Genomic DNA, 13215 nt, shown 5'->3' with positions numbered 1-13215 from the left:
ATAATCGTGGTAGTCATCTTTCATCACCCATCATACAGATCAGATCGGACAAAACCAAAAAAAAAAAAACATCAGCATACATGTCCGTGTAAGAGTCCACTCTTCAAAATGCATCCCACTCTTTAATCCAAAACAACAACAAAAATAAGGGAAAAAACAAACAATACTAATTTTTTTGCATGAGTGTTTTGAGTTAGAGTAAACGGCCATGTCCATTTTCAATGAAATATCGATTCTAATCATTATTCTGAAGTTATACCCTGTACTTTGGATTCTTCCTCTCTAGATAAACCCTCCCAGGTCTCTTTCCTTCAATCACAGGCTTTTTGATGATATACTGGGAGTGTGTTTTGGCTCGCGAGCTGTCAATCATTGCGCCTAGATTTTGCCTAGCCAATCCCTTGCCAGCAAAGTTTTGATGGATGGGCGTAGTAACCAGTCAAAAGGCATCATCTTGCAATATGTCAACAGAAATTACTAGTGGTTACGCCTTCATTCGCATTTACAAACCAGCACACTCTTCTCAGTTTACGCATACATCAGACTCTATGACAGACTCTATGACTGTTTTTATCAACTAAATTAGTTTTTTACACTTTGTAAATTCTGTAAATAGTTGCTTTAGTTTTTCAGGAACTATACATTATAATTAGCAGTTTATTGCAGATTTTTGTTCTGAAATAAAAGGCCTTTTTGAAAGGACACCTAGTCTTTTTTTGACATAAAAGCTACATTTTTAAGAGAATCATCCTCAAATTCGAATCAAAACATGATCAGACATTCAGTTTTATATTTAGGTTATTTTCAGGGCCTCAACATTAAAAGCTCATACATTTTTTTCCTGAGGAAAAAAAAATCACTTACAGAGTCACTTACATGCATACTTACCCTTGTTCTACTCTGTTCCTATACTACTTTGCGTTATTATGACTCTTGGGTAACTAAATTTAGTGTCTAGTTTAAAATAAGACCAGATTATGAATATAAATCATAGGGTTTAAGAGCTGCAGACATTTCTATTTGGGTATGGTGTTTTCAAAATTCTCAGAATTTTTGGGAAAAGAGGCGCAGTTTAAAAGCCTGGTTTTGAAGCTCTGTCCTGCAACGCTTAGATTTTATGGGCGTGCCGCACTGAAGACTTGGGACTACACGGCCACAGCTAGGATTGTATAAGCTTTGCATATTTAATGAGCTTCAGTTCCCTCATCAGTACATGTGGGAACTGTTTTGAAAGTGTGTGGATAAACGTCAACCGAAATGATTCGTTAAACGTCTTTATCAAACAAACACAATGATTTATCTCTCATCCACCCGCAATTTGTTGGAATGTAAATTTTTGTATTACTTGGCCCGTCGATCGTGGATATAAGTGCAAACTTTGCATCACACACACACATACACAAAGTACTTTGCAGACGGCATGATCAAAACTTCCGTGATTGTATTTTTCCTTCAAATATCAAGTCAAGAGTGTGAATAATGGCAATCAAGAAAGGAATGTTATATCACTATTTAAGATAGCCCGTCGGTAGGGCGAGCTTCAGTTTTGGTAGCTTGTCTGGAAAACGCATAGCCCCGGGATGTTGGGCTTTGTGAGCCCTGGCCCATACATGTTCGAGTTTGATCCCGAATCGCAATGAATCAACAACACCACGATTAATGGATCCTCCAGCATTTGTATGTTCTGTTACACATAATTCTGTTATTCACATACACATAATAGCTCTATATCACACCATCTTTAAAGCCCATCTTTCAAGTTGAAGATCACTGTGAATGAACGTGTAGATAAATAGTATAGGAACTCGACTTGCATGAAGAAATAAATCATAAATGTGCATTAAAACATTAACACAAACACAAGTCATTAAAAGAAATTGTGAGTAAAATTACTTCCGTTGTGAAAAACGTTCTGATCGGAAGTAACGCAACGGCTGGTAAACATCGTCTCTTTGTAATGGAGTCAGACAGCGAAGAGGTTGCAGTTGGGATAAATGTCAACTCTTACGATGGGCTATTGCCATATAATTACGAGCCGCCTAGGCGAGAGGGGGATCAGGGAGAGTTAAGGGGAACGGTAAATGGACAGAGGAGAGAGATAGAGTTGTGGGATAACTACGTACACGTTGCGGCATTAGTTTTGGCTTTTGTTCACACAGCGCTCGTCCCGGGTCGAACCCCGCAATGTTACTAGGTCTCCGACCCGGGTTCTGTTCGGTAATTAATTCCGCGACGTGGTTGCTTTCACACAGAAGGCGACGAAGGCGAAGAAGATGTTCCGGGAATATTGCGGGTCCGACGTGCTATGTGAAAGGGGCTTTGGTGAGTGACCACAGTGTATAGCTAATTGTGGCTAACGTTGTCTATGTGTTTATCACATTGCAGTATCTTTAATAAATCATATTTAGCAATATTGTTGTCGACTTTGTTGTTTTTCAAGCATCCATGTAGATTGTCACCATCTATGCCAGCAATATGTGTCTTAAAATAATTAATTTACATCCCAGATTTTAAATGAATGTTGTAGGATGTAGGCTATTTCTACACAACATAGTTTATCGTGAAATTTTTGTAGAAATTGCTAGCTGATGTTTAATCATTAACTGCTTTTAGACCTAGGTGTCCGCTCCGCATGTTCTGCTTCTGCAGATGTCAAGCGTTTGGGCCGTATATCTGAACAACATAACCGGACAACTGGAATTCCGACCTTAGTCGGCTGTTATACTACTCACCTCTTAGTATTTCCGACGGACATAATGTAAATGAGCTCACATGTACTGTGGAGTACGTGTATGAAAGCAGTTAGTCTTTCGGCTAGGAAGGGAATATGCTGTTCGTGTAAATACAGTCATTGTAACAAGGATCTTTTATTGATTCACCATTGTGACAACAGAATTCACCATTGTGACGACTCAAACCTACTATAACTATAATTACGATAACGAAAATCTCTATTTTCTGTTTCCACCTCTCAGACTACGTAAACCCACAATGAGAGCCAGGGCTGCAGCACCTATGTTTGCCTGTTGTTGCGTCATATGACGCGTTCTCTGGGAAAAGGCGGGTTTTTGGAGCGTAGCTTAGAACAGGCACTTTTTTTCTTAATTACTGCGCGTGGTTGTTGTAAAACATATGTATTCTTATGTATGTATTTTTAAATTGACATTTTAATACAATATTCTGTATAAAATTAGTTATAAAATTAAATTGAAAGATGGCCTTAGATTTCTCTTAAATTAAATTATGAACAATATGTCACTTGCTCAATTGCTGGGAAATTACATCTGACACTTTGTGGTCATTTTAATCTTTGTCTGTCATGTGGTCTGAGCTGTACGCCTGGTGTGAATGTGTTTTGTCTCTCTGTCAAGTCCAAGCAATATCTCTTTTAACAAACTTCAAAAGAATAGAGACTACCCTTCTCTTCTCTATACTCATACTAAAATTCTGGTAATACGTATGTTACTGTCTGCAATTTATTTTCCAAAAGACAGTAATATTCTCAAAATCTGTTAGTTACAGATTGTATTGAGTAAGCGGATCCACAACAGCTTTGGTACCTACAAGTTGTTTTGTATCTTCTTTGTTACGCATTCTTATTGGTTTGCTGGCATATGGGGGATTTTATGTGCTGGAAACCGAGAATCGCTGCCAGGTCTCAATCACTGAAAATCACAGTGCATTTGATGCCAAACTAAATAGACTGAATCAAATGAAAAAAAGGGAATGTTATTTTATTTTTTAATTAAAAACTATCCGAGTTTGTTACTCGATAGCCTATGCATTTGTATAGTCTATGCAAAGTCATTGCATTATATCAACTTGTTTTTAAAAATACATATATTTTTATTTATTATACAATTATATTTGATTTATAGTAGTCTACTAATATTTATTATATTATACTTTTTAAATTATTAATTAAAAATATTATTTCCAGCATACATTTAAATTGACACCTGGCATGGTGTCTCTTATTTGTTTCTAACATGAGAGTAAGCAAATGAATAAACCCATCCAACGTATCTGCATCAGGTGCTTTTTTGACATGACACAGTCTTCCAGCATACACTTCAACTATGAGAGATAGAATGAGAAAAAAGAAAATCCAGAAAGTCACATCTGAAATTTAAAGAAATTATTTTCCACCATAATTTGCAAATAAGTATTTGGTAACCTACAAAAGCACGATTTCTGGCTCTCACAGACCTGTAACTTCTTCTTTAAGAGAGTCAGACTCCAAACTCCACTATGACCAAGACCATGAGCCAAAGAGCTGTTGAAGGACACCAGAAACAGTATTGTAGACTTGCACCAAGCTGGGAAGACTGAATCTGCAATAGGTAAGCAGCTTGGATTGAAGAAATCAACTGTGGGAGCAATTATTAGAAAATGGAAGACATACAAGACCATTGATAATCCCCCTCGATCAGGGGCTCCATGCAAGATCTCACCCTGTGGGGTCAAAATGATCACAAGCAAAAATCCCAGAATGACCTGCAGAGAGCTGGGACCAAATTAACAAAGGCTACCATCAGTAACACACTACACCGCCAGGGACCAGTGTCCCCCTGCCTAAGCCAGTACATGTCCGGGCCCATCTGAAGTTTGCTAGAGAGCATTTGGATGATCCAGAAGAGGATTTGGAGAATGTCATATGGTGAGATGAAACCAAAATAGAACTTTTTGGTAAAAACTAAACTAAACTCTGTCAGGGCGCAGACGTTACCAGTGCCCCGACACCGGGCCGCTATGCCACCCGAGTCTGGGCCGGTAACACTGCCTCGAGAAAGGCGTGCCGCCACCGATCCCGCCCAGCGCGGCGTAGGTGACCACACGCCCCCTGGGTCAGGAGATGTCCACAGCTGTGGTCCGGGAAAGACAATTGGCCTTACTTGGTCGATGTGGGAAGGCTGAGTGAGCCCGCCTCCTCAGCTCGCCCATATCCCAGGCCGGCCTTATCGGGGGCACGGTCAGGGACTGCGCCCAACAGTTCTTGGCCGTCCCCAGAGGTAGACTAAGGCCATCTGCCCCGGCGGCCCGCTGCTGCACCTAAGCGCCACCGGCACAGTTGCCTCAGCCTCCTCGCCGCCAGGGCGACTTCCTGCAACCCCCTCCCGCGTGGCAACAGCAGCGGCCTTCACCCTGGCCACGCCGCGGAGCGCGCTGCAGGAATCCGTCCCAGTCTGCGGCAGCCCCGCAGCCTGCTGAAAAAAGGCCAGCGGCGCTCCGGACGTGGACAGCTCTGGGATGGGCCGAGATGGGCATGGTAGTCTGGCACGTTCCGGGTCCCAGTGACTCGGGCCTGCAGACAGACACTCGCCCAGTGGTCGAACCTCAGCTTTCTACGGGCAGGTGTGCCCTTAGAACGAGTTTCCAGGCATGCTGTTGTTTCCTCCACCACGGGTTGGGGTGCCATGTGCAATGGACATGCAGCCGCCGGCTCCTGGTCATTGAGCCAGCGCCGCCTGCATATCAATTGCCTCGAGTTGCTGGCAGTATGGTTCGCCCTACACCGCTTACTAGCGTTGCTGAAGGGTCAACACGTTCTAGTCAGGTCGGACAGCACGGCCGTAGTAGCGTACATCAACCACCAGGGGGGTCTACGCTCCCGCCACATGTCCCAACTCGCCCGCCATCTCGTTTTATGGAGTCAGAAGCGCCTGAGGTCCCTTCGTGCTGTCCATATCCCGGGGATCCTGAACCGTGCAGCCGACGAGCTCTCATGGATTCAGCCAATCCATGAGGAGTGGAGACTCCATCCCCAGTCGGTCCAGCTGATCTGGGATCAGTTCGGGGATGCACAGGTAGACCTGTTTGCCTCTCACGACTCATCCCATTGCAGCCTGTATTTTTCCCTGACCGAGGGCACGCTCGGCACGGAAGCACTGGTGCACAGCTGGCCGCAGGGCCTACGCAAGAATGCGTTTCCCCCAGTGAGCCTTCTTGCACGTGTTTTGTGCAAGGTCAGGGAGGACAAGGAGCAGGTCATTTTGGTCGCCCCGTACTGGCACGGCCGGACCTGGTTCACAGAACTAGTATTCTTTGGGACAGCCCCTCCCTGGCTGATTCCTCTGAGACAGGATCTCCTCTCTCAGAGACGGGGCACCCTGTGGCACCCGCGTCCCGATCTTTGGAACCTCCACGTGTGGCTCCTGGACGGGACGCAGCAGGTATTAGTACCCTACCACCTACGGTGGTGGATACCATCACTTCCGCTCGGGCCGAGTTCACGAGACAGGCCTAGGCGTTGAAGTGGAACCTCCTCATCAGTTGGTGTTCTTCCCGCCAGGAAGACCCCTGGAAATGCCCGATCCGGTCCTAACTTGTATCAGGGCTCTCACGCTTGCGCAGGGCACTGGAAGACAGCCGAGTGGCATGATTACATTGGGACCCCCATTCGTCTGTCACTGACGTTACGTCGGAGTGACTGAACGAAAGGGAACGTCTCGGTTACGTATGTAACCCTCGTTCCCTGAGGAGGGAACAGAGACGTAACGTCCTGCTGCCACTTCCGCTGGATTTCTGGAACGGCCGAGAGTTCAGTCTTGGCTCCTCAGCAGGTAACATAATGCGATACATGCCAGCTACTTCCTTATATACCCAGGTGGGTAGGCGGAGTTATGCATGCAAATCTCGCATGCCCATGGCATTGGCACTGCCATTGGGCATTTTCTAAGATCTCGAAGATGATTGGCTTCTAGGCGAAACCCCCATTCGTCAGTCACTGACGTTACGTCTCCGTTCCCTCCTCAGGGAACGAGGGTTACATACGTAACCGAGACGTTTTCCAGCCTGCAAAGAAGTATGTTGTGGTCAACAGTATCGAATGCAGCACTGAGGTCGAGTAGTACCAGAATAATGTTTTACCTGTATCAGTATTTAAGCGAATATCATTTATAATCTTTATGAGCGCTGTCTCTGTGCAGTGATGCGGTCGGAAACCAGATTGAAAATTGTCAAAGAATCCGTTTAAGTTTATGAATTTGTTTAGTTGATTGAAAACAACTTTTCAATAATCTTGCCAATGAAAGGGAGATTTGAGATTGGTCTGTAGTTGCTCAATATGGAGTTATCCAGATTTCTCTTTTTCAGAAGAGGCTTAACTATTGCAGTTTCAAGGGCGGTTGGAAAAGTCCCATAGAGAAGTGAGGAGTTTACCACTTCTAGGAGATCTGTTTCTAAACAGTTAAACACACTTTTGAAAAAAGAAATGGGGAGTGCATCAATCAATCAATCAACTTTATTTATATAGCGCTTTTACAATCACGATTGTGTCAAAGCAGCTTCACAGTGTCAAACAGGACAATATTGCAACAAAATTAGATTTGGCTGTACAGTCGTACTGGAGAAACCAGTGATGTTATCAGCTCATTTTAATTTATCATATAGCGACAATGTTGGCATATCAGTATTATAGTTTATAGAATTACGTAAATAAAACCTAATTCATAAATTTTATTTGTATAATTAATTGAATAACTTTAATCATAATTTTAGTGTCCCCAATTTTAGTGTCCCCAACTGAGCAAGCCAAGCTAAAGGCGACAGTGGCAAGGAACCAAACCTCCATCAGGGCATGATGGAGAAAAATAAACCTTGGGAGAAACCAGACTCAGTCGGGGTGCCAGTTCTCCTCTGGCCTATTAACACACCGTGTATGATTATTATTCTGGCAACCTTACAGGTCAGAAATCATATTAGATCGGAATATTCAAAATGTCATGGTATCCCGGAAGAGATGGGTTTATTTAGGATGGGGCGTCGATTACACAAGAGTATGAATACATGAAAGATCAGAATTATTGCGCCTGAGACGGGTTTTTGAGCATGATGTGCCGGTGAGGCAAATTCGGAGGAGACACCAATTGACACGGCTCAGCAGACACTCCAGGATGCGTTGGTCATGTCCAGGCAGGTCCACCATCCGATCCGGACAGGGCCCAGATCCGGGATAAACCTCGTGACAAACATTGAGACTAACATTAGCGTAGATGCCACTCTTTTTATGATGTAACAAGTACATCAGGTGTTATGGGAAGTGATCCCGGTTCCGGCTGACCTAGTTAATGCAGCCTAACAATCAGTCAATTGATTTGAATAATGAAAGTTAAAATGTTCTGTGTATGCCATAGTAAAGAGATGTGTTTTTAGTCTAGATTTAAACTGACAGAGTGTGTCTGCTTCCTGAACAATGCTAGGAAGACTATTCCAGTGTTTAGGTGCTAAATAGGAAAAGGATCGACTGCCTGCAGTTGATTTAGATATTCTAGGTATTATCAACTGGCCAGAGTTTTGAGACCGCAATAGACGTGATGGAGTATAATGTGTTAAGAGCTCGCTTCAGTACTGGGGAGCTAAACCATTTAGTGCTTTGAAAGTAATAAGCAAGATTTTAAAATGTATGCGATGTTTAACAGGGAGCCAGTGCAGTGTTGACAGAACTGGACTAATATGATAATACTTCCTGGTTCTAGTAAGAACTCGAGCTGCTGCGTTTTGGACTAGCTGGAGTTTGTTTATTAAGCAAGCAGGACAACCACCCAGAAGAGCATTACAATAATCTAGCCTTGAGCTCATGAACGCATGTACTAACTGTTCAGCATTTTGCATTGAAAGCATGTGCCGTAATTTAGATATATTTTTAAGATGGTAGAATGCGGTTTTACACATTCTAGAAACGTGGCTTTCAAATGAAAGATTAGTATCAAAGAGCACACCCAGGTTCCTCACTGACGAAGAGGGCTTGACAGAGCAGTTATCTAGTGTTAGACAATATTCTCGGTTACTACTTTTGGAGCTTTTCTGTCCAATAATTAAAAATTCAGTTTTATCTGAATTAAGTTGCAGGAAATTACTATTCATCCAATTTTTTATATCAGCTATGCATTCCGTTAATCTTGTGAATTGGTAGGTTTCGTCGGGGCGTGAGGAAATATAGAGCTGAGTATCGTCAGCATAACAATGAAAACTAACGCCATGCTTCCTAATGATATCCCCCAGTGGTAGCATATACAGGGTGAAAAGCAACGGTCCTAACACTGAGCCTTGCGGTACCCCATACTGAACTTGTGATCGGTGTGACATCTCTTCATTTACTGCTACAAACTGATAACGGTCAGATAAGTACGATTTAAACCATGCCAAAGCAGTTCCACTAATGCCAACATAATTTTCGATTCTATTCAGAAGAATATTGTGATCGATAGTATTGAATGCAGCGCTAAGATCGAGTAACACTAATAGAGAGATACAACCACGATCAGATGATAAGAGTAAATAATTTGTAACTCTAATTAGAGCAGTCTCAGTACTATGATACTGTCTAAATACTGACTGGAAATCCTCACAAATACCATTTCTTTCTTAAAAGGAACATAATTGTGAAGACACAGCCTTTTCTAGTATTTTTGATAGAAACGGTAGATTCGAGATTGGCCTGTAATTGACTAATTCTTTAGGATCAAGTTGCGGTTTTTTAATAAGTGGTTTAATTATAGCCAACTTAAAAGTTTTCGGTACATATCCTAATGTCAAGGATGAATTAATAATAATAAGCAGAGGATCTATGACCTCTGGAAGCATCTCTTTTAATAGCCTAGTCGGTATAGGGTCAAGCATACATGTTGTTGATTTTGATGATTTAACAAGTTTAGCCAATTATTCTCCTCCTATAGCAGTGAATGAGTGTATTTTTTCCTCAGTGATACTACAGTGCTCTGTCTGAAGTGATAATGTAGTAGACTGCTGCATGGTTAAATTTTATTCCTAATATTATCAATTTTACTAGTAAAGAAGTTCATAAAGTCATTACTGCTGTGTTGTTTACTAACATCAGAAGTTGAAGCTTTATTTTTTGATAATTTAGCCACTGTATCGAATAAATACTTAGGGTTGTGTTTGTTTTCTTCTAAAAGAGTTGAGAAATAAGCAGATCTAGCAGTTTTTATGGCCTTTCTATACAGTCCCTGACAAAAGTCTTGTCGCTTGTGAACAAATTGACCTAAAGTGTAGCTGAAATATATTTTTAATCAAGATTTCTTTTACAAGAAATGGCTCATTTTAATCCCACCAGCTTTTGTGATAATGTTTCAGTGAAAAACTAAACTTTCAAAAAGTATTCTAATATTCACAGCTTGGTAAAGCCCATTGAGTCAATTTTTGCAAAGACATAAGTGTTGTCGCCTTGTCATATGCGCTTCACTTGTGACTAATAATGGATCAATTAGGTATCAGGTGTGTATAAAAGAACCCCAGTACACTAGACCTTCACATCAACTGCAAGACCTCTGCAAACATGCCTAATATTCACCCTGAGACTAAGGTTTTGATTATCAAGAGGCTGAAGACCAAATCCACTGCTGATGTGACAGACACCTTCAATGTGTCTCAGCATCAAGTACAGAGGATTAAAAAAAAGATTTGAAGAGACTGGAAACGTTTTTTGACAAGCCCAGGTCAGGCAGACCCCACAAGACAACTGCTCGAGAGGACCGTTTGCTGGCTCGAAGATCCAAGGCCAGCCCATTTTCCACTGAAGCAGAGCTCCACGAGACCTGGTCACCTGAAGTCCCTGTGTCAACCAGAACAGTTTGTCGGATTCTGTCTCAAAATGGCCTCCATGGTCGAATCAGTGCCCAGAAGCCAGCACTAAACAAAAGACAATTGAAAAACCGTGTGGCATTTGCCAAGGCTCACAGCCTGCTAAAAGGATGGACGCTGGAAAAGTGGCAGAAGGTGGATTTTTCAGATGAATCTTCTGTTGAATTACACCACAGTCACCGCAAATATTGCAGGAGACCTACTGGAGCCAGAATGGATCCGAAATTCACCCAGAAAACAGTGAAGTTTGGTGGCGGAAAAAACATGGTTTGGGGTTACATCCAGTATGGGGGTGTGCGAGAGATGGGCAGGGTGGAAGGCAACATCAATAGTCTAAAATGCCAAGAAATCTTAGCTACCTCTTATATTCCCAACCATAAAAGAGATCAAATTTTGCAGCAGGACGGTGCTCCATCGCATACTTCCATCTCCACATCAAAGTTCCTCAAGGCGAAGAAGATCAAGATGCTCCAGGATTGGCCAGCCCAGTCACCAGACATGAACATCATTGAGCATATGTGGGGTAGGATGAAAGAGGACGCATGGAAGACGAAACCAAAGAATATTGAGGAACTCTGGGAGGCATGCAAGACTGCTTTCTTAGCTATTCCTGATGACTTCATCAATAAATTGTATGAATCCTTGCCAAACTGCATGGATGCAGTCCTTCAAGCTCATGGAAGTCATACAAGATATTAAATTTTGATCTCACAACACCACAACTTAATTTGCTGGCATATTTTTGTATTTGCAGTAAATTTGTTCAATTTCTGTATAGGCGACAAAACTTTTGTCTTGCCAAAATTTGAGCTTTCTGTCTTGATTAAATGATAAATATTTTTTTTCTGTGAACATTATTTATTTCAGTGCATTAAACATCATTTGGGAGGGTTTTAGCTTTTTATATGAGCTATTTGTAACACCAATTGATTAATTAAAAGTCAGGTTAATATCAGGTATTTCTACAAAATAGATAAGCGACAATACTTTTGTCAGGGACTGTATGCCATCATGCTCTCTTTCCACAAATTGCGAAAAACCTCCAGTTTTGTTTTCTTCCAGCTGCGCTCCATTTTTCTGGCTGCTGTTTTAATGTGTGCTCGTTGTACCACGGCGTTGGATTATTTGCTTTAATCTTCTTTAAGCGCCAGGGAGCAACTATGTCTAGAGTGCTAGTAAAGAGAGAGTCAATAGTTTATGTTGCAGCATCAAGTTCCTCTTGGCTATCTGTAATGCTGAGGAGATGGAACTGATGAGGAAGATTATGTACAAAGCAATCTTTAGTCGCAGCGGTTATCGTCCTGCCATATTTGAAGCGAGGGGATGGCTTTGCAGCCTTAGGTAAATTAAGTATACATGATATTAGGTAATGATCTGAGATGTCATCGCTCTGCAGCAGAATTTTAACAGTATCAACATTTATTCCATGTGACATTATTAGATCTAAAGTATGATTAAGGCGATATGTGGGTCCCGATACATGTTGTCTAACTCCAATAGAGTTTAGAATGTCTCTAAATGCCAGTCCCAATGCGTCTTTTTTATTGTCTACATGGATATTAAAATCACCAACAATTAGTACTTTATCTACAGCTAATACTAACTCTGATACAAAACCAGCAAATTCTTTGATAAAGTCTGTATTGTGCCCTGGTGGCCTGTATACATTAGCCAACACAAAAGTAAACGGGATTTATCATTTACACTACACAGCGTTATATAAAGCACCAAAACTTCAAAGGAATTATATTTGAAACTAGACTTCTGAGTAATACTGAAAATATTATTATAAATTACAGCAACACCTCCCCCTTTACCTTTCAGACGTGGCTCATGTTTATAACAATAATCTCGGGGGGTGCACTCATTTAAAGTAATGTAATCGTCAGGTTTTAGCCAGGTTTCTGTCAAACACAGCACATCTAAGTTATGATCTATAATCATATCATTGACAATAAGCGTTTTTGGAGAATGGGATCGAATATTCAGCAAACCAAGCTTTATCAATTGTTCATCCGTATTATATCTGTTGTTTATTTGTTGGACATCAATTCAATTTTTACAGTTGAATGGTTTTGATGGTTTTTTGTATTTACTAATTCGGGGGACAGACACAGTCTCTATGTGATAATATCTAGGTGAAAGAGTCTCTATGTGCTGGGATTTAGCTGACTTTGGTGACGTGAGACAGCTAGCAGACGGTTGGTTTAGCCAGTTTGTCTGCTTCCTGACCTGGGCCCCAGTGAGTCAAGGTTTAGCTCTAAGACTATGTGACAAATTACTAGAGAGAAGAGCAGCACCAGCCCAGGAGGGATGAATGCCATCTATCTTCAACAGTTCAGGTCTGCCCCAAAAACTTTTCCAATTGTCTATGAACCCTATGTTATTTTGCAGACACCACTTAGACAACCAGCCATTGGTTCAAGGGTGCAGATTGATGTTTTAAGATGCTATATGGTGTCTTCTAAAATTTTACCGTCAATTGTTTTGAAGTCAGATATAGTAACTTTCTGAGGTTTTGGTCTGATCTGTCTGACCCCAGAGCAACTCAAGGATGTGCTGATTGCCTTTCTGATATTTTTGAATTTCTCTGAGAAGAAGGAAGCAAACTCG

At 41.7% G+C, this 13215-nt stretch overlaps 1 protein-coding gene across 1 annotated transcript in view; it reads left to right on the top strand.

The window, feature by feature from the left end:
- kif6 (kinesin family member 6) overlaps window positions 1-13215 on the top strand; it is a 340398-nt gene that overhangs the window by 223667 nt on the left and 103516 nt on the right. The window lies entirely within an intron of this gene.

This window comes from Pseudorasbora parva, chromosome 10 (genome assembly GCF_024679245.1).
Source record: "Pseudorasbora parva isolate DD20220531a chromosome 10, ASM2467924v1, whole genome shotgun sequence".
Taxonomy (NCBI): domain Eukaryota; kingdom Metazoa; phylum Chordata; class Actinopteri; order Cypriniformes; family Gobionidae; genus Pseudorasbora; species Pseudorasbora parva.
This window is presented reverse-complemented; position numbering and strand designations above follow the sequence as displayed.